The 25698-nt window shown below is 38.2% G+C and overlaps 1 protein-coding gene across 1 annotated transcript in view; it reads right to left on the reverse strand.

Moving 5' to 3' along the window:
• Positions 1–25034, reverse strand: part of LOC127436143 (sphingomyelin phosphodiesterase 3-like) — a 59856-nt gene extending 34822 nt beyond the window's left edge. Inside the window, exon 1 of the mRNA XM_051690093.1 lies at positions 24888–25034. The gene's annotated coding sequence lies outside the window, so the exon portion shown is untranslated. The remainder of the gene's footprint in view (positions 1–24887) is intronic.
• Positions 25035–25698: the final 664 nt, after the last annotated feature.

The raw sequence follows: 25698 nt of genomic DNA on the forward strand, positions 1-25698 counted from the left end.
TTTGGGTAACACTCAACAACACTTTCCAATAAGGTTCAATTTGTTAACATTACTTAGTTATTAGTACTAACTATGAACTTGCAATGAACAATTCTTTTACAGCATTTATTAATCTTGGTTAATGTTAATTTCAACATATAGTAAGACATTTTTTTAAAACAAAAGTTGTACAGGTACATGTTAACATTAGCCAGTGCACTATGAACTAACATGAACTAACAACGAACAATTGTATTTTGGTAAACTAACATTAACAAAGATTAATAAATGATGTAAAAAAATATATTGTTCATTGTTAGTTCATGATACCTAATTCATTGACTAATTTTAACAGATGGAACCCTATTGTAACCTTATGCGCTACCTAATTTGTAAATAGTATTTTGGGCATAAAATGACTACTCTTTACTGTATATACAGTGGCAAGAAAAAGTTTGTGAACCTTTTGGAATTAGCTGGTTTTCTACATTAAGTGGTCATAAAATGTGTGTTGGATATCTTGATAAACTTGAGAATAAATTTTTCCCTCAATGATGGCAAGCGGTTCAGGCCTCGAAGCAGCAAAGCAGCCCCAAATCATGATACTCCTTTCACCATACTTCACCATTGGGATGATGTTTTCATGCTGGTATGCAGTGCCCTTTTTATGCCATACGTAGTGCAGTGTGTTCTTCCCAAACTATTCAACTTTAGTTTCATCAGTCCACAAAATATTTTCCCAGTAGCATTGTGGAGTGTCAAGGTGGTCTTTGGCCAACTTCAGCCACGCAGCAATGTTTTTGTTGGAAAGCAACGTTTACTTCATGGTATCCTGTCATGGACACCATGCCTGTTTAATGTTTTCTGTATAGTAGACTCATGAACAGAGATGTTAACCAGTTCCAATGATTCCTTCAAGTCTTTAACAGTCACACTATGGTTCTTTATTACCTCACTGAGCATTCTGCGTGTGCCCTTTGAGTCATCTTGGCTGGACAGCCACTTCTAGGGAGAATAGCCACAGTACTAAACTGTCTCCATTTATAGACAATTTGTCTAACTGTGGACAGATGAATATCTAAGCTCTTTGAGATAATACTTTCCAGCTTTATGAAAAGCAACAGTTCTTGATCGTAGGTCTTCTGAGATCTCTTTTTTCAAAGCATGGTCCACGTTAGAAGATGCTTCTTTTGAATAGCAAACTCAAAATGTCTGAGTGCTTTTATAAGTCAGAGTAGCTCAAACCCACACCTCCAATCTTGTTTCATTGATTGGATGCCAGGTTTGCCAACTCCTGGCTCTAATTAGCTTTTGCTGGCATCATTAGCCACATACGTTTTACAACATACACTTTGAATGTTTGAATGATATATTCAATATGTACAAGAACAATACAATAATTTGTTTGTAATTAGTTAAAATAGATTGTTTGTTCATGTTTGCAACCAGATTTTAAGACAAATTTATACATAAATGCAGGTAATTACAAACAGTTCACATACTTTTCCTTGCCACTGTACTTGAAAAAATGCAAAGGATCTTCAATCTACAAAACCCAAAAAGAAAACATTTATCCCACATCATGACACAAATTTAAATGAGATGAGGAAATTCCAGCAGATGTACAGCCTCTCCAGCGTATCAAATTTGGGCTAATTGCAGTGGCAAAATGCTCATGATATAATTTAATCCATAAACAGATCAAATGCCATTTCCTCTGCACTGTAGATAAAGCTAATTTTAGATGATAATCAATGTGACATGTTTGTCGAGGGATTATGACCGTCAGCTCCTCCATAATCCCTCATTTATCAATACAGGCCTAATAGGTCTAATTCTCATCAATCTGGCAACCGATATACATTTTCTAAGGGCTGGTTCCACAACATACCGTTTAATGTATTATGTTTAATTGTGACATGACTACTGTTGGTATTAAAACTGTCAGTAACACTTTACAATATGGTTCCTTTTGTTAACATTAGTTCATGCATTAGGTATCATGAACTAACAATGAACAATAATTATTTAAAGCATTTATTAATATAAATTGTAATGCTTATTAGAATAAATAAAACTGTTTATTGTTAGTTTATGTTAGTTCATACTGCATTAACTAATGTTAATGTTCACAACTTTTAATTTAATAAATGCATTACTATATGTTGAAATTAACATTAATCCAGATTAATAAATGGTGTAAAGTTCAATGTTAGATTATGTTAACTAATGTAGTTCACTAATGTTAATGAAAACAAAAGTGTTACCAAATTGTCTAAGTAAAACTTACCTTTTTCTGAAGAAAATGTGAGTGATGCAAAAGTTGCCACCATTAAACTAGGGTTTTGTAAGTGATTGCCATGGCATTGCTATGCAGTTGCTAAGGTGTTTTAAGTAGTTTTTGAGCATTGCTATGTGGTTGCTAGGGTGTTCTGGGCTTGGTGGCTACTTACTGGCCCACACCAAAAGAGACCACCCCTAAGTACATCCCAAGTCTTCCATAGCATTGCAATGGGGTTGCTAAGGTGTTCTGAGAGTTTTTAGCACATTGCTGTGTGGCTGCTAGGGTGTTCTAGTTTTAGATCCCTCCTTCAAAGTAAGGCCACGTTCACACTAATACGTTTTCGTTTGAAAATGCATTGATTTAACTAAGTTTATGCCTCTCATCCACACTAGAATGGCATTTACCTACACTGAAAATGAAGCGCTTCATAAATGCTCTCCATTATTGCATATTTCGGAAATGATGAGTTTAGGAAACTGAAAACATATTAGTGTATGGGATTCTTTTGTCACCCAGGCAAAAATTTTACATGTGATCACTTTATTAATATATAAGAAAATGAATAGCACATGTCTCCTCGATATGATGCAGGATTTGAGGTATCATTCATATCCATAGCAAAAACAATGCAGGACGAGTTATGTGCTAACGATTAATAAGTAGGGTTATTTAAAATAACAAAGGTTTTGAAAACAACTTGCCTGGCTAACTAAAGAATCTAATGAATAATTGACTACTGCAACTTTCATCGAGGCAAGACTTTAAATGGTTCTTTCCCTTCTTTGTGAATTTTAACCCTCAAATATGCCATTTAAATGGTGTTATGAAATCAATTACTGCCTTTACCAGAATTATCATCACGATTATCTGTCTTTCAAAGAGCAGCAGTAACTCAAGTCTGATTCTGCCACCACTTTCATTCAGCAAGGAGCGACCATTACTCTGCCAGACTCCCTGACACCTGGTTACACAAGGTGACGAGTGTTTTTGCTGTGTGGGTGTTTGCAAGATTGAGTGGCATCCAGGGGCAAGACAGTCAGAGAGCGTTTTGAGTGAAGAAGTGCGTGGGATGGCAGAGGAGAGGCAAGGTGCTATTAGATATGGCTGTGCTACATTTTTCCTCACTGTTTATGTCCAAATTGAAAATCTGGGATTTAAAATCTAATTTAAACCAAAACAAAGAAACACAATTATGTAAAATATGTAATATTTCAGATTCTGCACTATTTATAGATCCCTAATCAAATTTGTGACATTGGTTGTGTTTACTATAAAGGGTCAGCACACAAGATGCTCTTAGGAACATTTTCAAATCATGCTGGATAACATCAGGTTTTGCACAAACTTTTGGAGTCCATTCTGTCATTAACCCTTAAGCCACGCCGTGTTCGTTTTGTGTTAACACATTTTGTATTCTCGGTCAAAAATGGCCGGCCCACTAAGATTGTTTATAAATCTCTCATATTGCATATACACCGATCAGCCACAACATTAAAAGCACCTGTCTAATATTGTGTAGGTCCCCCTCATGCCACCAAAACAGCATTCTGAGATACAGCAATTAAACAGCTGTTCTTATCACCACAGTTGTGCAGAGAGGTTATCTGAATTACCATAGACTTGTTTTTTGTTTAGTTTTTTTTGGCACCATTCTGAGTACATTCTAGAGACTGTTGTGTGTGAAAATCCCAGGAGATCAGCAGTTACAGAAATACTCAAACCAGCCTGTCTGGCACCAACAATCATGCCACATTGTGATCTCAATCACTGAGATCACAAAAAAAAAAAACATCCAGTGAGTGGCAGTTCTGTGGACGGAAATGCCTTGTTGATGAGAGAGGTCAACAGAGAATGGCCAGACTGGTTCAAACTGACAAAGTCTATGGTAACTCAGATAACTGCTCTGTACAATTGTGGTGAGAAAAACAGCATCTCAGAATGCTATTCTGAGATGCGAGTTGACGCTGTTTTGGCAGCATAAGGGGGACCTACACAATATTAGGAAGGTGGTTTTAATGTTGTGGTTGATCTGTGTATTATCACAAGATATTGCATTAGATCTTTTTATCAACTTCTTTTTTAGTAATTATGAAAATAAAAATGTTTATTGATAGAATGATTCATTGAACTGAGCTCATACTGGGCTAGTGGGGGGCACTCCCTACGAAAAAAAAAAAAAAAAAAAAAAATATATATATATATATATATATATATATATATATATATATATATATATATATAAAATAATTACATAATAAATTAATAACCACTTGCTTGATCTGAACAAAATAGGTGTCATTTTAAATTTAGAATCTGGACTTTACAATGCATATAGCTGAACCTAACAATTCTTAAATAATGCTTTTTAAGTTGCTGACAAATAAGAACTGTTTCTTTCTCATCATTTGCAAATTTGATAAGTAGATCTTGAAATATTCCTCAAAGAGTGTACATGGAAAAACGATGCACAAAAGTGCGCTCAACACACACTGTGTTTGTGAATTTGTGTGTGTGTGTGTGTGTGTGATTGTGTGTGTGCACATGTCTGAGGACTTTGTGTGTGCAAACACACATCCACATATGTGCTTATCTAAAGGATTGAGATTTTGAACACTTAATATTTCTGTATGTTTTAGTCTAATCCATTCATTTCCAATGACTGGTCATTTTTGTATGGGAAATCACACCCCATACATCTTACCAAGCCATGTCGACAAACGTCCACACTGGCTGGAAAAGCTTACTCAGCGGCAGGACAAGCTGGATCAGCACTCCACGCAATGGTGGTGCTCCAGGTATTTTAAGCCAAGCTCCTCAAGCAAATGGACAAGCAAGGCTTCGATCCAGAGACATTCAAAGAGCTCTGCACCGCTACAGACTTAGCGTTGCATGCCACGAAAGTCACTGCACAGGCAATCGGCAGTTCCATGGGCAACCTGGTAGTTCTGGATTTACATATATGGCTGACCCTCACAGAAACGAGTGATAGGGAAAAAGCCACTCCGTTGGATGCTCCAGTCTCTCAAGCCGGCCTCTTTGGCGGCTCTGTGAATAAGTTTGCTGAGCGCTATGTTGCGATTCAGCAGCAGTCACAGGCTATGAGACACTTTATGCCCAAACGGAGTACATCACAGCCGGTTCACCCTCGCTCTGTTTCGAGCCAGCACCCGAATAAAAGCCCCATACCTGCTGCCTCAGCGCCGCCACCTGCCACTGTCAAGCCACCGGTGAGCACCCAAATGGAAGCAGCCGTATCAGTGCCACACACACACACACAGCAAAAGCACTCCTGACAGGCACAGCCCTTTAAAGTGGAAAGCATAGCCCGTGGTTCCCTCCTGGTCTGCTCCAAAGAAGGCTTGATTGGAGACACAAAACACTCTTCCCCATCTCCCCAATGCTGTTTGTCAGGAAAGGAATATTGTTGTGCACAGTATTGTTCAAAATGTTGTTTCTGTGTTTTGCACTCAAATAAATGCAATAAAAAAATTCAATGAATGCAAAAAATAATACAGCACTCGTTGCAAATGCACGAGATGCTCACACATAATCAATATAGAGCCCTTTTCCTCTTCAAAGCACACACATTATGCTCATCCGCTTCCCTATGGTGAGCAACGCATTATATCATACGGTGAGCAAACCAAATTGCCCTCTGTCCCGTTACGTAGGGCGCATCTTGAACTACCTCAACGATTGGCTGTTACTGGCACCATCAGAGGCTCTGTTATGCCAGCACAGAGATTTACTGCTTCAACATCTAAACAGCTTGGGCCTCAATGTGAACTGGGTGAAGAGCACGCTCTCCCCCAGCCAACAAATCTCCTTTTTGGGAGTCCGCCTCGACTCCACGACCGGGCGCACACACCTCACGAGCAAGTGCATTCAAGCCATTCCACCTTGTCTGTCGCAGTTCAAACTGGGGAGAACACTTCCGCTGAAGCTGTTTTAAAAAGCATTGGGATTAATGGTGGTGGCATCTGCCATCATTCCATTAGTTCTCTTACAGGTTAGGGGGTGGTGTGCAATGGACACCTGGACAGGCGCGAACAAAGCATGGCACATCAAACACATAGAGCTATCAGCTGTATTTCTAACCTTAAAGGCTTTTCAATCCGAAATAGCGAACTATCATGTCCTGGTTCGCTCAGACAACATGACAGTTGTGGCATATATAAACCGCCAAGGTGGATTTCATTCACCACCACTGTTGAGACTGACACATCACCTCCTCCTATGGAGCGAGCGTCATCTCCTCTTCCTAACAGCTGCATATGTCCCAGGCCGCCTGAATTATGGCGCATACCTATTGTCATGCCAAGGGTGATACCGGATGAATGGAGACTTCATCCTCAAACTGTATTGAGGATTTGGGAAATATTCGGCAAAGCAGAAATCGACCTATTTGCCTCAGTGCGGAATACCCACTGTCCCCTCTGGTACTCGAAGTTCCAAGCCCCGCTGGGAGCGGATGCAATGGCCCACAAATGGCCGGCAAAATGCAAATATGCATTTCCCCCGGTGTGCATGATTCACTCTGTCATATGCAAAGTCCGAGAGGACAAGAAAACTAAGCCATGGTTTATGGAAATGATAGAGATGCTGTACAGCTCACCATGGGAAATACCGCTGAGGATGGATCTCCTCTCTCAGCCGCAAGGCACGATCTGGCATCCCCAGCCCAAGCTGTGGAACTTGCATGTAAGGCCACTGAATGGAGCACACTAAACATGCCAGAACTGACGCATTCAGTCATGAACACCATTTTACAGGCCAGAGCGCCATCCACGAGATGCGCTAAAATGGAATTTGTTCACTGATTGGTGTCTCTCACATGGCAAAAACCCATTAAACTGCCCTATACATGAAATATTCTTAAATATTTCTTCAAGAGCAATTAGACACAAGACTCACTCCATCAATGCTCAAAGTGTATGTGTTGACTATATCTGTGTATCACGCACACAAAGCCGGCGCCACTGTAGGCAAGCATGATTTAATCATAAAGTTCCTTAAAGGAGCAAGACGATTAAACCCACCTTGGCCGGCTACAGTCCCAACTTAACTTTAGTCCTAAAAGCTTTTGAACTCTGTTGATTTGTGCATGCTCTCTGTTAAGGCCACACTACTGCTGGCTCTGGCCTCAGTAAAACGGGTTGGTGACCTGCATGCACTATCAATCAACAATTCATGTCTGGAGTTTGGCCCTGGTCTTTCAAATGCCACTGTCAAACCCAGAAAAGGCTATGTGCCTAAGGTCCTAACCATGCCCTTTAGAGCGCATGTTATTCACCTTCAGGCCTTCTTCCCTCATCCATTTAATTTGGATGAGGAACAATCATTGCATTTGTTATGCACTACACACATACGTTGAGTGTACACGCCAGTTCAGACTGTCTGATCAGCTCTTTATATGCTATGGAGGACACACAAAAGGAATGTCTGTCTCCAAGCAAAGACTTTCTCACTGGATTGCCGATGCAATTGACCTGGCTTATGAGTCACAGGGTAAGACTTGTCCAGTTGGTGTTAAAGCACACTTTTGAGATGTAACGTCTCTTTCTTCACAAGTCCTCTCTGTTTAGAGCACTTGCTATTCATTGGCCAAATATATATACTTATGCTCTTCCCTTTAATGACGAGCTCCCCATCTTTTTACACAAGCGTATATTCATATATTCATACTATATGACTATAGTTCATATATTCATTCTGAGTGCTCCCCTCCTGGCCCAACACGAGAGTCACTCACTGCGGAGAATATTGGCATTATTGTAGAGAGGTTTCAACTAGGATGTGTAAGAAGGCTCTCCCCATACAGTGCATCCAGAAAGTATTCACAGCGCTTCACTTTTTCCACATTTTGTTATGTTACAGCCTTATTCCATAATGGATTAAATTCATTATTTTACTCAAAATTCTACAAACAATACCACATAATGACAACGTGAAAGAAGTTTGTTTGAAATCTTTGCAAATGTATTAAAAATTAAAAATTAAAAAAATCACATGTACATAAGTATTCACAGCCTTTGCAATGACACTCAAAATTGAGCTCAGGTACATCCTGTTTCCACTGATCATCCTTGAGATGTTTCTACAACTTGATTGGAGTCCACCTGTGGTAAATTTAGTTGATTGGACATGATTTGGAAAGGCACACACCTGTCTATATAAGGTCCCACAGTTAACAGTGCATGTCAGAGCACAAACCAAGCCATGAAGTCCAAGGAATTGTCTGTAGACCTCCGAGACAGGATTGTATCGAGGCACAGATCTGGGGAAGGGTACAGAAAAATGTCTGCAGCATTGAAGGTCCCAATGAGCACAGTGGCCTCCATCATCCATAAATGGAAGAAGTTTGGAACCACCAGGACTCTTCCTAGAGCTGGCCGCCTGGCTAAACTGAGCGATCGGGGAAGAAGGGCCTTAGTCAGGGAGGTGACCAAGAACCCAATGGTCACTCTGATAGAGCTCCAGCATTTCTCTGTGGAGAGAGGAGAAACTTCCAGAAGAACAACCATCTCTGCAGCACTCCACCAATCAGGCCTGTATGGTAGAGTGGCCAGACGGAAGCCACTCCTCAGTAAAAGGCACATGACAGCCCGCCTGGAGTTTGCCAAAAGGCACCTGAAGGACTCTCAGACCATGAGAAACAAAGACTGAACTCTTTGCCCTGAATGGCAAGCGTCATGTCTGGAGGAAATCAGGCACCGCTCATCACCTGGCCAATACCATCTCTACAGTGAAGCATGGTGGTGGCAGCATCATGCTGTGGGGATGTTTTTCAGTGGCAGGAACTGGGAGACTAGTCAGGATCGAGGGAAAGATGAATGCAGCAATATACAGAGACATCCTTGATGAAAACCTGCTCCAGTGCACTCTGGACCTCAGACTGGGGCGAAGGTTCATCTTTCAACAGGACAACGACCCTAAGCACACAGCCAAGATAACAAAGGAGTGGCTCCGGGACAACTCTGTGAATGTCCTTGAGTGGCCCAGCCAGAGCCCAGACTTGAACCCGATCTCTGGAGAGATCTGAAAATGGCTGATTTCATGAACACTCCCCATCCAACCTGATGGAGCTTGAGAGGTCCTGCAAAGAAGAATGGGAGAAACTGCCCAAAAATAGGTGTGCCAAGCTTGTAGCATCATACTCAAAAAGACTTGAGGCTGTAATTGGTGCCAAAGGTGCTTCAACAAAGTATTGAGCAAAGGCTATGAATACTTATGTACATGTGATTTGTTTTTCGTTTTTTTATTTTTAATAAATTTGCAAAGATTTCAAAAACTTCTTTCACATTGTCATTATGAGGTATTGTTTGTAGAATTTTGAGGAAAATAATGAATTTAATCCATTTTGGAATAAGGCATAACAAAATGTGGAAAAAGTGAAGCACTGTGAATACTTTCCGGATGCACTGTATGTGTTAATAAACGCAATGTCTCATTCCCTTTGCCTCAGGGAACCGAGGTTATGTATGTAACCGAGACGTTTAGCGATGACTTTTCCTTCATAGTGTTCACATGAAACTTACGCTACTGAAGGTAATGCAATTTTCAAAAAGTTTCACGCACTTTTAAAAATGGGCGAAAACAGTTCAAGAAAATATTTTGTCTTTCTTTAAAAAGAAGAGAACAGAAGTTAAGATACTGCTACGACGAGTTACAACATGTACATGTTTTTAATTCAAACTATTTTAAGGGTTTCGCCCATAAAACGCTTCTGTGTGTAGAACAATTTTTTACATCACTGTTTAAGCATCCTTCACAAAAACAGCCCAAACTTACTTTACTAGTTTATTGTAATAGAAAAAAATTATGCCTGTGACAGTGGGTGAGCGATCTAGAAAAAAAAAAACTTTTTCATGATCATAACATGGATTCTTTTCACAAGATTCATCATAAAGGTGGAGGGTAACAGGTGCATATTATGGCCCTGTGTCCTAAGGGTCAATGAATTGATGCTCATTTTTGTCCAGATCTATTAAATTAAAAATACATAAAAAAATACATTTCACACAAACTTGAATTCACCTCTTCTATGATGAGCGTATTTTCAATTTCTGACTTTCATATGATCCTTCAATATGATCATATAGACATTTTCTAGTGCAGAATAATCTTTTTTTGTTATTTCTTAAAAAAATAAGTAGTGAAACAATTGTGATTTAAAATATGATTCATATTTTAAAAACACTTTTGTCCACCAAATCAAAGTCATTGGGTGTAACCAACATGTAGGTAGCCATTTTGTTGTTTATGTTGACCATAAAAACCATAAAACAGAGCGGACACCTTTAGACCCCCATGACTGAGCGTGAAGCTTTCAAACATCTGATATTTATTTTGACAGTTTTATGAAAAGGCACATTTTGTTCAAGTCATATGATGTAACCCTGAGAAAACTTCTTGTTATTTTTTACTCAAAAACTCATAATATTTATTCAAAAAATATGTTTTACCTTGAAAAATGTGTTTAAAAACATTATAGAAATGAATGATTAAGTTGTTCATACTCTCATATTCATACTTCAAGGTTTAAATTGTTTAGTTATTTTTATTTATTTATTTTTTTTATAGAAAATGCTATAAATGTTTTTCAAAAATGTATTAAACCAAACTGGACACCAAGTTTACATTTCTGAGAACCTGACACAAGTGTTTTAAACTAGTCCCCCCCCCCCCCCAACATAAGGGTTAAAGCAAAAGGGGGACATACCAAATACTAAGAAATTCAAGTTGTTTTCAAAATTCAAATTGTATTAAATTAGAAAAATGCTTCTATTTTAAAAATAACTATACAAATATATATATATATATATATGGAAAGTTTGCATGTATTTGTCTATGAATGAATTAAAGCTGCTACACACAGATCCTTTGGTTTGTGGAATAACGTGCAGAGGATTATGTTGATGATTCAGTATTACTCATCATGCGCTTCGACAGTGGCCCATATGAGCGCACACCCCCCTAAAGCCCATGATATTTTCTCTGTGGTCTTCTAACCCGGTTCTCTTCCTCTCCCCATCTCATCTCATCTCATCTCTGTCTCGCCCTTTTTCCATCTGTATGCTTGTGACCCACACAAATACAAATTGCTTTCAGACTTCTAAACACAAAAACTACTTGCAAATCAATAAATCCTGACCTGCTTTCTAAAACAGGCATATGTGCAAAAAAATAATAAAAAAATACATGTGTGCACATGCGCCCATACTCTCTCTAGAGACTACATATAGTCATATAACATGTAGATCTACAGTGCAGATATTTTATATAGTTTACAGAGTTTTCTCATTTTTTTCTAGTGGATTTAGCTACTGCATTTTGAAGACAGATTTAAAGTATACTACAGTCAACACTTGTCATCTAAACATTTATAGGAAAGGGAAAACAAGCCACAATCAAACATTTCATACAAATGTTCTTCAGCTGTGATGCAAATGATACATTTGCTTACTAGTCTTCACTGGTTAAATATTTTTGCCACAGATAGCCTACATGGACAAATTTCCATTAGAGATGCACTGATATAGCTATTTGACCAATAATCAATATAATGACTGATATTATAGATCTCTATGGTTTTATGTGTTGTTTTAAAAAAGTGTTTACAGTGGAATCTTCACACTAGAATTGTACATCAAGTAAATCAGAAAATTAAATAATTTTAATGTAAATTAGATTAAGACCGATAACAGCTGAATACTATTGTAACCTGGCATAAATAATTTATTGTTTGAATTGGAAAAAAATGCTTCAGATATCTGCCAAAACAGATTGATGCATATAATACTACAAAATGCTAATATTGGCCAATACAATATAGTCATAAACCATTTATTGTGCATTCATACTACCCATTCCATCAAGGTCAGATTAAATTTTTTTGAAACTGTATATAACAATTTGAAATTATGTGATTATTTAAATCAGTGTGAACTTATGAAAATTACGTGACTGTGGCTAAATGTTTTGCCTAATAATATTACAAGGTTCTTTACAGGTTTTGCAGCAGTTCCGATGTGAAATATCGTGATGCTAAAATCAAGTTAATTTTCTTCCAAATAGAGGAAGTTCTTAAAGGGATAGTTCACCCAAAATGAAAATTCATCATTTTCTTACCCTCATGCCATCCCAGATGTTTAAGAGTTTCTTTCTTCTGCTGAACACAAATGAAGATTTTTAGAAAACAAAAAAAAACAATTATATATATATATATATATATATATATATATATATATATATATATATATATATATATATATATATATATATATATATATATATATATATATATATATATATATATATATATGTGTCAGCTCTGTAGGTCCATACAATGCAAGTGAATGGTGGCCAGAACTCTGAAGGTCCAAAAAGCACATAAAGGCAGCATAAAAGTAATCAATACGACTCCAGTGGTTAAACCCATATCTTCAGGAGGGATATGATAGGTATGGTTGAGAAACAGATCAATATTTAAGTCCTTTTTTACTATAAATTCTCCTCCCTGCCCAGTAGGTGGCGATATGCACAAAGAATGTGAATCACCAAAAACAAAAGAAGAATGTGAAAGTGGAAATTTACAGGAAATGTAAATGATGAGAGAATTTTCATTTTTAGGTGAACTACCCTTTAACGTTAATGCTCTATCGAGTTTTAAATCATCAAACCCTACCTCCCTACTCTAAACCTTAAACCTTACAGATTGTGTCAGAAAAAGCAAATGTGACATGAAAAACTCAATTGCTGAAGGAACCACTTAATTTTGTGGTCACTTATGTATGCTCTTCTGGACTCAAAGAGATGTGTAAAATGTATTGCTTTACAAGTCATGCACTATAGTCAAAGTGTTTAGATGTCATGCGATAGCATTGTGTGAGGAATAGGCGAAAAGTCAGTGTTTATGAAATTATAATCTACTGTTTTACTTGTGATTTGTGTGAAAGTGAATACAAGTCATTATTGTTGTAGCACCTCAACTGTTTATTTCACCAGGAAACTGCTGCAATACATACAACGAGCCACTCAAAAATGACTGTAGATGTAGATACAGTAACATGATTCTTTAGCTATGCATTCCATGTACAAAAACTTTAGGCCAAGCTTCCTGTCCCGGTATATACAAAGTGTACCTATTTGATCAATGATCAGACCTAGTTTCCAGACTTAATTTCAGATACATTTTTATCTGCCCAGTGCCAATAATCTTAAAACGGCCAAATATTGGCCCATTAATCAGCCTGGCAGATTTATTAGTTAATCACTACTCTAAGGTACTTCAATAAATACCATGGTCCTACCATGGTACATGCTCAAAAACATGGTACTTTTTTGTGAATGCTTACACTGCACACATAAAATTTAGTTCCCAAAGTGTCTCACAGAGTTCAGATCATGCAGTTTGAAACAGTCAGTGTTTATGTGTCTCATAGGGAGCACCTGATCTCTTATGTCTTAATACATCACAGCCACAGCAGATGAACAGAACAAGGCAGGCACAGCCAAGAGCTCAAGTAGAGAACGGGAGGGGTGGAAAGGGGGGCGTTGTCATTGCGAACTCAAGCATACAAGAAGAGAGTTGCCAGGGAAACCACCCTAAAACCCAAACTGCACCGCTCTGGCAAAGGGTACAGAGGTGAGCAGCGAGTCATATGGCCCTGTGGCAGAAAGGGAGAGCGAGGTTGTCCCAGCAGCAGAGAGACAGTACATGTTCTTTTCTTTCTCCTGCTGATCAGAACAAGTTCTGTGATAGCATACCAGCACCTACAACAACCCTCTCCTGCTGCCTGACACCGCAGCAACCCACATTAACATCCATATGGCTCTGATGTGTAGAGCTAGTTTCCATGTTTATAATAGCAGGAGACCATCAAGTTCCTTAATTACATACATACACACACACACAGACGCCTTTAATCAGCACACTTTCATGTGCCACACACAAAAATAATTTTAAGTCCCCAATGAGAAATTGCAATGCATTAAAAAAAAAAGTAGGATTCATTTTAAAGACATATAGCACAAGCACTTTTCAAACAACAGACATACTGTTCAAAATGAAGACTAATTTCTGGTTGTCAAATGTTAGTAGAACATGTCCATTGTTTCTTTCTGGACCACAAAAGGCAAAATGTTGGCCTCCTTTGGTTTGACATTGTATTTTTTATCTAATGCAATGAATTTCATAGATTTTAACTGTATCTAAAGTGTCCAAATACTTTTTGGAGCTACTACAGTACGTTTGCAAACACACATGCCCATACACGTATTTCCAAAATTTGCACAGACGTACATCTCTTCACCAAAGCTTCTTAACTGTTTTGAGGTCAGCTCATGTCCTGAAGGTAATGACAGACCTCACTGCTGTGCTCACTGGCCACTGACGGAAAGGGCAGGGTGAATTAGGGTGGTTCAGAACCAAAGCATCCTCAGTAATCTACCAACAGTCATGTCCTTGAGCGAACACCCACAACTGGCGTCTCTCTGCTGGGCTGAGAGTCTTAACTGGAGGTTCTCCCAGAACCACAGTCCTTAAATAGGATTGAAAGTAGAGTTAAAGAGAGCAAACGCAAAGCATGGGTACCAGTCTAACATTATAGCTCTCTACTGGGTACTGTAGCTCCATATAACCAGAGGATGGATGGATGGATGGATGGATGGATGGAATAATATCCATATTGGGACGAGAATATCAATGAGACTTGAAGATGAGCTTTTTTGGCTTAGGCAAAACTTAGACCCTAGCAAGGCCATAGAAACCACCTAGAACACCCTAGCAACTAGGTTTCAGCCAACTAACAAACACTCAGAACTCCTTAGCAACCCCAATAGCAATGCCCTGCCAACCACCCAGAACACCCTCACATTGTAGTGGCAAGCTCTTCAGAAAATGTTAAAATTCTTGTTCTAAAAATTATATTTTTCTTTACAACTACATCATGCTTTGATATCGTCAAACGTGACAGCCTCTATTCAAGTGGTTCCCACAATTATTATTATCACCATTATTATTAATAACATATCACCTTACCAAATGCCTGTCAATCCATTAATGGAAGGTTGGCTAGGTAATGTTAAAACCAGAGCTGAGCAAAGACCCAATGTTCTACAAATGACCTGCAAGGGCTTTTACACACACACACACACACACACACACACACACACACACACACACACACAATCATATCGCACTGCTCTGGCAGATTAACTGAACAAAAACCAAATCCTTCTTTCTCGTTGCATTTATATTTCCCTGTGTACCACAGAGGACATCTAATCTGTCCATGTTCACACAGTCTGTTCACAGAGCACTGCCAACATCAGCCAGCACAGACACACACACACACACTCATTGGTTTTACTATATTATTAAGGACATCTCAAAGATGTCATGATTGTTATACCGAGATGATGGTATTTGCTGAATCCCAACCCAAACCCTAAACCTAACCTTCACAAAAAATTTTAATAGCATTACATTTGAAGTAAAACATGATTTTATTCAAGCTTTTCAAAATATTAAGGACTACTCCAAATGTCCTCAAGTTGGTTTTCGACATGTTTCGACATTACATTACATTACTTCTCTGGCGGATGAATCTCATGATTTGAGGTTACCTGGACATTGCTTGTGTGATCATGACTGGAAGATATTCAGAGTTGGATTTATAATGAGCTATTTACATGTTGATATTATTATGTTATATGATTAAACATTTAAAAATGAAATATTACTTGCTTTGATCAACACTCTTATTTACATATTTTGAATGAATGAATTGTACACTTTTTTGACACTACACTTAAAGCGCTTTTACATAGAGAACAGGGACTCTCCTGAATCACCACCAGTTACAAGTATATTTTAATATGATTATTCAAGTGTTTTATCGACTATTAATGTTTGTATTGTATTATACTTATCATTTTAAGAGGTGAAACTCATGATACTGCTGATTCGAGTTATTATTCGACATTATTAATCTTGTCAACGAAATCAATAATGAAAACGTTTTCTTGACTAAAGGTTTTATGATTTCATCAACGATAATGAAGACGAGACGAAAAAGGCGCATCATGAAGATTAGTAAATTATTTTATTAAAGCATATTGTTGATGAAAATATGACGATAAAACTTATACTGCAAGATATTAACAGTGCGAGATAAAAACAGAAGAAGAAACATCTTGATAATCTGTAAATAGAAGAAGATATTAGATATGGATTCATTAAATCCATTAATCCAGTGTGTTGGGCATTTCTCTGCTTAAGCTGCGTGAGTTGAACTTGCTAACACCGGCAAAATGAACTGCTTTAAAACAGGGTAAATACCTCATTCAAACACATCCTATTTATACATGTGATTCATCAGTATATCCACAACATTTATGGAACAACTTGACAAATCTGCACAACGAAACAAATGAACACATGAACTTGAATTAAATGATGCGCTAGTCGGAAGAATCGTAATTTGCGTTGCGTAACTTGTGTTGTGAATACACTGTTTCCATAAAAACATGCTACACGCAATGTAATATCCTTTCATGGAAAATGAATAAGTCTCTAAAGCATGAATAATTCAGAATAAAGGTTAACTTCTAAAAAGTAGATAATATTTCAATCTATTCATTATTATTTCAGGAGCTCAGGTTTTTCATAACAAGGACAGTAGGCCTATGTACATTTATACTGTATGGTTGATACATGTTTACATTAGAAAATGTTTATGCATTTTTTTTCTAAATATTTGAATATTTGATTAAAGTTTGGTCTGTTAAAGTTTGACACTTTTTTTGTCCATTTTGCACGTCATCGTCAAGTAAGCGATATTATTTTCGTTGACTAAAATTGTGTCATTTTTGTAAAACTGACTAAAATGAATGAATATAACATAACAAAATATTGACTATATTTAAAGGACATTTTTGTCAAAAGACTAAAAGTGACTAAAACAAAAAACATGGCAGCTGATAAAGCAAGTGAAACTGTAGGCCTAATAACACTGTAAACTAAAAACATAAAACGAGCAATAATTGGGATAAAAAACACTTTATTAAACATGAAAATATTATGTACAAGAAGTCAATTTCAGAAGTCATACGTATCAGTAAACATGCACAGTAATTCCTCTGACAATGGATTGCAGTCGTAAACACATGAGTAATGTTCGATTCATAAAAGCATTACCCCTACCAGACAACATACTGTATCCAATTCCATGCATTATAGCAGGTAAACAACTTCGCCAAATGGATAACAGATCCATCTAGACTGCAAAGATGCCATCCTGAACTGTGTGATTGTGGCTGACTGAACTGAACAGCGTCCTCAGCCAGAACACGTGACAGCCGGCACTTCTTTTCTGTGTTTACGGACATGACATCATGATGCAAAGAGGAACGACATAAGCCAGCGATTTTGCACCAAATCCAACCCGACAGCTCAAAATACAAATGATTTTTTATAGGCTAACCGAAATGAATCGGGGTAAGGTAAGGACATTGTTTTGAATCAAAAAATCATACATAGTGCAACTTTAAGTATAAACCTCACAAAATTTGGTGAGATTTAAGCTAAAAACAAGAAAACAAACTAATCGTGTACAAAATGGTGGTGAATGGTGTATGAAAACTAAACATTTATAGTACACTCACTTAGCACTTTATTAGGAACACCTGTACACCTACTTATTCGTCCGATTATCTAATCAGCCAAATGTTTGGTATCAATGCAATGCATATAATCATTTTTCAGCTTCAGTTAATGTTCACATCAACCATCAGAATGGGGAAAAAATGTGATCTCAGTAATTTCAAGCGTGGCGTGATTGTTGATGCCAGATGGGCTGGTTTGAGTATTTCTGTAACTGCTGATCTTCTGGGATTTTAACACACAACAGTCTCTAGTTTTTACTCAGAATGGTGGCAAAAACAAAAAACATCCAGTGAGTTGCAGTTCTGCGGACGGAAACGCCTTGTTGATTAGAGAGGTCACCGGAGAATGGCCAGACTGGTTTGAGCTGACATAAAGGCTATGGTAACTCAGATAATCACTCTGTACAATTGTAGTGAGCAGAATAGCATCTCAGAATGCACAACACGTCAAACCTTGAGGTGAATGGGTTACAACAGCAGAAGACCACGTCAGGCATTTTATTTGGACCGTAGTGTTCCTTATAAAATGCTCAGTGAGTGTATATACTCTGAACAAAGTCTTTAATATCTTTAATATGTGGCAATTTTACTTCTGTATCTTGTTTTGAGGATGCTTAGATTTTTTTTTCTGGAAAACAAGACAAAAAAATACTGAATAAGAAAATGATGTAAGCATTTTTGCATATATTTCTAAACTAAATTTCCATGTGCAAACATTAATTTAGGTTATTTAACATTGTGCTCACTCGTCTTCCAGAATTGACATGTAAGCTCTTCAACGGGTGCAAGAATCTCTTTCCTCCTCTTTCAAACATTACTTTTGCTCCTCACAGCACGAAAAAACAAGCAAACCTCATGTAGTGTAGAATGCATTCAATGTGCATTCACAACCCACTCATTCAACACTCAGCAGCATCCTTGAAATTCAGCACAGTGTTTGAATGAACCTGAACATACTGTTCTGTGCCCAAAACAAACACACTTTCACGCACTTACTCTCAATCAGACACCTTGTGCCATACCTGCCCTATATCTTGCCAAGCACTCCCCTTGTGTAACGTCTGTAGACCTGTACCAAAACTAAAGTCCTGTCCTTAAAATAGACTGCAACGTCACTTTCAAAATTCACCCTGTTGCCACATGGGATTGTTGTTGACAGATTCTTAAGTATTCCCATTTGTGACCAAGATTAAAGAAAATGACATGGTGAAATGTGCTATATTCAGCACTTAAAGCCACGTTCTTCTACACCATATTATTTTTCTTAGGTAAGGAACTGTGTGGGTGGGTGTGTGTTTGAGGGTGTATGTGTTGGCATATGTGAAAGGACCACCGTCACAACATAAAAAAAAAAATCAATACATGAGTGTGCACACACACTTACTGCTCCTGATCAAGATACTACACAAAATAAGAGGGTAAAGAAAAACAGATGGAGACCATCTATATACGGTCTCCTGAGTTTAGAAATGAACACATGCAAAACAGAACGAGGTTAGTAACTAATATCATGTTAACACACATATTGTTTACGTCTTGAGGCTTGTCTTTTGAAAAATTTAGTATTTTAACATTTACTGATTGGCCAAATTCATTTCCATTGTAAGTGTCTCACTGTAACCTAGATGTTTGCTTTTTGTAAAGAAACGGAGTGATGAATTGAGATTAATTTATGTGGTAATCAACTTTATGCCACAAATGCTGTCCATTGAGCTTAACTTTTATTGAACACGGAATATCGCTTTGAGAGGAAGGACATTCTCATTCTAGAGAGCATTTTATTGGACAAAAGTTTGGATACGCCCCCTCAGTGCAAGATAAATCATCAATATTTTTGCTCCATTATTCCTGAAGAGAAAGACTGTAACTTCTAAATGCGTATTCCTGCTAAAAGTTCTTTTAGTCAACTTTCAGGAGTACACTAGCATATAGACGGCCTTGAAGCTAATAGCCTTTAAGAATTCTATTATATCATTCTATGAGAAAGACAAGAGATTTATTTTGTGGCTTTCACTAAGGCACATCATTCTCAGGCAGATTAAATGTATCATGCTTTTGAGCTCTTAAGAAGCATATAAGATCGACACAAGCTCTTCTCAGCTGTTCCTCTAATGGCTTTGGCATAATTATACTAAAGGAATGTCTATACCCCACGTGGACACTACTTGATGGCCATTTTGGCACACTGACTACAGTATTTGACACTAACCAGTGTTGTGTTGTTTCCTTCTGTTGTCTCATTTTCAGATAATGTGCTCTAAAAGTGAAACTTCAGCGAATCCAGTGAGAAATTGCCCACTGTGTTGGATTAGCACTGCGTCATCGCTAATTTCAATACAGTGATCACATTTCCCCTCGCCCACTGTCGTGACTTGGCCTAATGCCTATCTTGAGAGGCTCTCTAAAGACTAGAGGAAAAGTAGGCCTCTATAAATCTGGAGGCTACATGGGTGGTTTAATAGCTAATCCAAATCTAAAATGCAGTTTGCCACATCAGACATATTTCCAAGTGGAAAAAAGATATTCATCAAGAAAAAATGTAAGGCAGGGCTTGATTTTATCCATCACAAAGTGACTGGATCATGAAACTACATACCATACATACTATGTACCTCAATTATAACGATGTTTGTAAAATTATCTTAAATGTGAATGTATGACAATTTCCTAAATAAATAAAATAAATAAATAAAACATCCATACGTACAAAACTTTTTCCTAAATGCATCCCACTTTATAGATTGCAATTCATCTTAAAAAACATGCAGACTCTACCTACAGAATGGCCACAACAATCCTAATATGGTGAGACAGAATACAATAAAAGGGCATGTGCATGTTATTCATTCGTACATTCATTCATTCATATGGAATGTTTTTGTGCGGCTGGCAAGGTTTTCTAAAAAAGTGAGTGCAGCTACTGGTGTCTCCCCATAAAATGCATCCTATTCAGCAACTCATCATCAGTTAATTCATTTTCATTATCAACAATAAATATATTCATTGACCGCGTTTACTGTAAATTCACACCATTCTTCAACCAGTGTCCATATTCCTGCTAAACCTTAATTCTAAAAAGAGGTTTAAATGCTCTTTTACATATAATGAAATATGAATAGTCTAAATGGCAATCGTGTTCTGTATAAATTGCATGTGCATTCTTTCCCGCTGTTCTCTTCTGTTCGCTTTTGCCATTGATTATGCTGCAATTTAGTCAAATCAATCATTTTTATTAATGTCTCCAACAAAAGCTGACAAGAGGCTGAAGGATGAATAGATAAATAAAAAATGTAGACAAGTTTTAAATAGGAGACTGTTGCGGTGCTTTTTAACCATATGCATATTGATTTAGCTATGTTTAGCTATCTGTCCTCCTCCTCGCTCCAAAAATGTTACATACCATATATTAAACCTGCCTGTTTTCTTGTATGTCTCAAAATTAATTTATTATAAAAACATGCAGAAAGGGCTCAATACATATTCTGTTACAGCGGATATCCCAAATAAAACACTGACTGGTACTCAGTAACTGACTGGTATTTGCATCACTAAAAATCAAAAACTTAAGTCAGCGCGCACTGGCACACCAGAGCATAAGCACAAAAAACGTTTGTACACAAGCTTGCCAGTTGACGTACGCATAAGAACATTTTCACATCAGTTTCTGCCTTTATAAATCCCGATTTGTTTCTCTCTTTTGACGTAGGATCAAATCCATGGAATTTTGGATAAAATCTGATCGTACTGTACGTACGTTTTATAAATGAGGCCCCAGATTGTAGCCAGGTTTTTGAAAGGGAGAGGTTGAAATTTCGAGGGATTTGTGAAACACGTTTCAGAAGCAGAGGAAGTTATTACATTTTGATGAAAGATTTCAAAGACAACTCAAGCTTAAGTATCATTTATGTGTCACTAGCATCACCAAATTCCCCCAACTTCCATTAGCTGTACAAACAGATAGTCCCGCCCCAAACTCATGCATTTATTTGAGCCAGTGTTGCTGTGTCGGGCTGGATGCAAGTGTATGGTCAAGTTCGGAATAGCATTATATCATACTACTCTTACTATTTCTGCCATAGACAGACATGGCAGAAACAGTAAGAGTAGTCTGGGAAATTTGCCATTCTGAACTCAGCCTATCTGAACACTCACTACATGACACACCTACTACAAGGAACGACCCCTTGGATCGTAAAGCGATTCTATTGGCTAAAATGGCTTTTAAAATCCTATGCAATAGCTGTATGATTCACGTTGCCTTAACTGTGTAAATATAACAAATAATAACTTTTAAATTATATGTCACATATAAATGGTGAAATTACAAATTTCTCTGTTCTGTTCCTTCAGTTTACTCACAAGCTAACCGGTTAGCCTATTAGCTTAGCGCACCGCTAGCTTCCTCTACTATTCATTTTCATCACATTTCTTCTCACTGTCACCACCAAGTGACACGGCAGTATAATTGTATTCAGTAGAACTTTTAAGTTGTGGAATGTTTATTAATTTTACAAACTTTTCTTTTTTTTTAATGTTTGTGGTTATAGTTAGGTTTAGGGGTAGGGATAGGTGTAGGGTTGCTGCAGCACTCCAAATAAACACAACAAACAGTGTTTGAATGTGACATCCTGTTGCAAGACTTATGTGTTTCTCAGTTATTTTAAGGGGCGTAACTTGTAGTGAGTGTGTCTTGTAGTGGGCATGTCTTGTAGTGAATGTGTCTTGTAGTGAGTGTGTCTTGTAGTGAATGTGTCTTGTAGTGGGCGTGTCTTGTAGTGAATGTGTCTTGTATTGAGTGTGTCTTGTAGTGGGCGTGTCTTGTAGTGAGCGTGTCTTGTAGTGGGCGTGTCTTGTAGTGAGTGTGTCTTGTAGTGCGTGTGTCTTGTAGTGAGTGTGTCTTGTAGTGGGCGTGTCTTGTAGTGAGCGTGTCTTGTAGTGAGTGTGTCTTGTAGTGGGTGTGTCTTGTAGTGGGTGTGTCTTGTAGTGAGTGTCTTGTAGTGGGTGTGTCTTGTAGTGGGTGTGTCTTGTAATGGGCGTGTCTTGTAGTGGGTGTGTCTTGTAGTGAGCGTGTCTTGTAGTGAGTGTGTCTTGTAGTGGACGTGTCTTGTAGTGAGTGTGTCTTGTAGTGGGTGTGTCTTGTAGTGGGTGTGTCTTGTAGTGGGCGTGTCTTGTAGTGAGCGTGTCTTGTAGTGAGTGTGTCTTGTAGTGGGTGTGTCTTGTAGTGGGCGTGTCTTGTAGTGAGTGTGTCTTGTAGTGAGTGTGTCTTGTAGTGGGCGTGTCTTGTAGTGAGCGTGTCTTGTAGTGAGTGTGTCTTGTAGTGGGCATGTATTGTAGTGGGCGTGTCTTGTAGTGGGTGTGTCTTGTAGTGAGCGTGTCTTGTAGTGAGTGTGTCTTGTGGTGGGTGTGTCTTGTAGTGGGCGTGTCTTGTAGTGAGTGTGTCTTGTAGTGGGTGTGTCTTGTAGTAGTCTTGCAGGATGCAGACAGACCCTTTTCACTGGACAGGCTGCTCAAATAAACAGAGGAATGTTTTGATAGTGCCACAGAGTTACACTTTAAGGTGATATCAACCTACAAATGGCTCACTTATTGTTGACTCTGCATTTTAAGATGGGATACGACAAAGAATTTCAAGATCGGAAAACTGGCATCAGCTTTAACGGGATGTACATTCAAAAGTAGTCTAAATTGGGCTGATTTTGATTTCATGTTGATTTTAAGGTGAAAAAAAAAAAATACCAAGCAAAAGAAATTAACAGCTAGAAAGGTTCACGTTTGGGTAACACAGCAACAAGGTTTGACTACAAAGGAAGTAATTAACATCTAATTCACTTGTAAACACACAGGCTGGTATAAGGTATCCACCATGCACGTGCCTGACTCCGCCCCATTCGATGACGTGTCTATTAGTGAAGGAGGATCATTACTTTATAATGGAAACATTATCAAGTGTTTATGGTCTGATTGAGAAAGAGATGATGAGCTTATCTCACTTAGCCAAGGATGGCAACAACTTTGAGAGCTTTTTAGACAGTGTGTGCCACTGTCAGTCCCTTGTAACGGAGAATAATGTACCTTTTGAGTCTGAATAGTTTTCATCTGGTTGCATGATTTTGGGAAGGTAGACGAAACAGACTTTTTAAACGTCAGGCAAACACTGGCGCCGTAGCTGCCACACCTTGATCTGTGACTAAAATTGGACGCTAAATCAAACCACTATTACACTGTACAGTCTTACCTTAGAGAAAGCTCGAAAGAAAATGCAAATGAATACACGGATTTAGGTTACAAATCGTGTTATATCTCGAAGATTTAAACATCTTTCATCCTTTACTTGTGAATGCGCCTTTGATATAGGAATTAGTTTTTAATTAAGAGACATTATACTGAGGCATATTATTATTAATGATGGAAAACCACGTTAGACATTTGGCAAAAATTGATAACGCATACCTTGCCTATGCTCGGCGGATTCAAGTCGACTTACAGCCTTGTATAACTGCAGATGATATCAAAACGAAGCATGGCTCTCTGTATAAGTGATCAACCAAATGTGTGCTGTAAAGAACAGCGTGGGATCAGTGGTCAATCGGTCTCGCGCGTGCGCGCGCTCACACAAACAGAAGCGCACCTGCTTTGAAAATCTGATCTTGTACAGCCTCACACATGCAAATATTATTCAAATGTCACCCTTCATATAGTGCCACGAAAGCAGAGATTTAAAGCCAGAGGCGGTGCAGTTTTGTGAAATAATGGATCAATAAACACTGAAACACAGTTATGTAGAGCAAACCCCTTCCAGCGAGTGTATGATGTCGTGCAAGTGGCACAAAGAAGAGTGGTCGTGATGCTGATACACTCGAACACAGGCAAACCCTTCTTCCCCAGGCTGCCCTTTCTTCTCCCTCCCCAACTTTTCCTTTTTAACCCGGTCTGGTGGCATATTTTCAATACTCACGATTCGGCGATTCTAACAAGTGAGTTTCTTGATTTTTCGCTATTTCCAGATAATTGATTTCGTTGCGCCTTCGCCGCGGTCCGCCTTTCCGCTCCGCGTTGCAACTGCTGACGACGACGCTGAGTTTCTTTCCAGCACCACCGCGCTTTGAACAGCTCCACTGACGCCACTCCCCGCGAAGCCAACCAACGCCACGCCTTTCAGATAACGACCGAGCGGGACACTATACAACCCACAGCTCGCGTTCAGAAACCCCACCCAGTACACGCTACAACATTTAACCCAGATGACTGCCAGTGGCGTTCATTTAGTATGTGTGGAAGCTTACATACCACGGCTGCCTAGTCAGTTGTAATTAATAGATCCTAATTGACAGAATTTAAATTGTCCTGTTGTTTCAGAACACAAAGATATGTAAATTGATCGTGATTTCACAACACACGCAGTTAAACACGCACATATGCCGTTTCCAGAATGAAGTGGGTTAGCCCTTGGAAAACGATGACAGTTAGATATAAAAACACAATTAAAAACGTATTTCCTAGAGGTATGCTAGTTTTCTTTCTGAAGTAGGGGGCCGTTCAGACCGAACGCGTTTTTGCGCTAATTAAAAAAAATAAAAAATAAAATAAATAAATAAATAAAAATGGAGCGCAACAGTGCCCACCCACTTTTTTAGACCTTTGGGTTCCGGAAGTACTTTTCCCATTCATTTTTTGCATTGGCTTTTCATAAAATCCTACATAAAAGAGTTGTAAGCTATGAACCAAAGCAACCAGCTCCGAGGTGAATCACAAACTTAGTTTTAAGG

The sequence above is a fragment of the Myxocyprinus asiaticus genome, chromosome 46 (genome assembly GCF_019703515.2).
Source record: "Myxocyprinus asiaticus isolate MX2 ecotype Aquarium Trade chromosome 46, UBuf_Myxa_2, whole genome shotgun sequence".
Taxonomy (NCBI): domain Eukaryota; kingdom Metazoa; phylum Chordata; class Actinopteri; order Cypriniformes; family Catostomidae; genus Myxocyprinus; species Myxocyprinus asiaticus.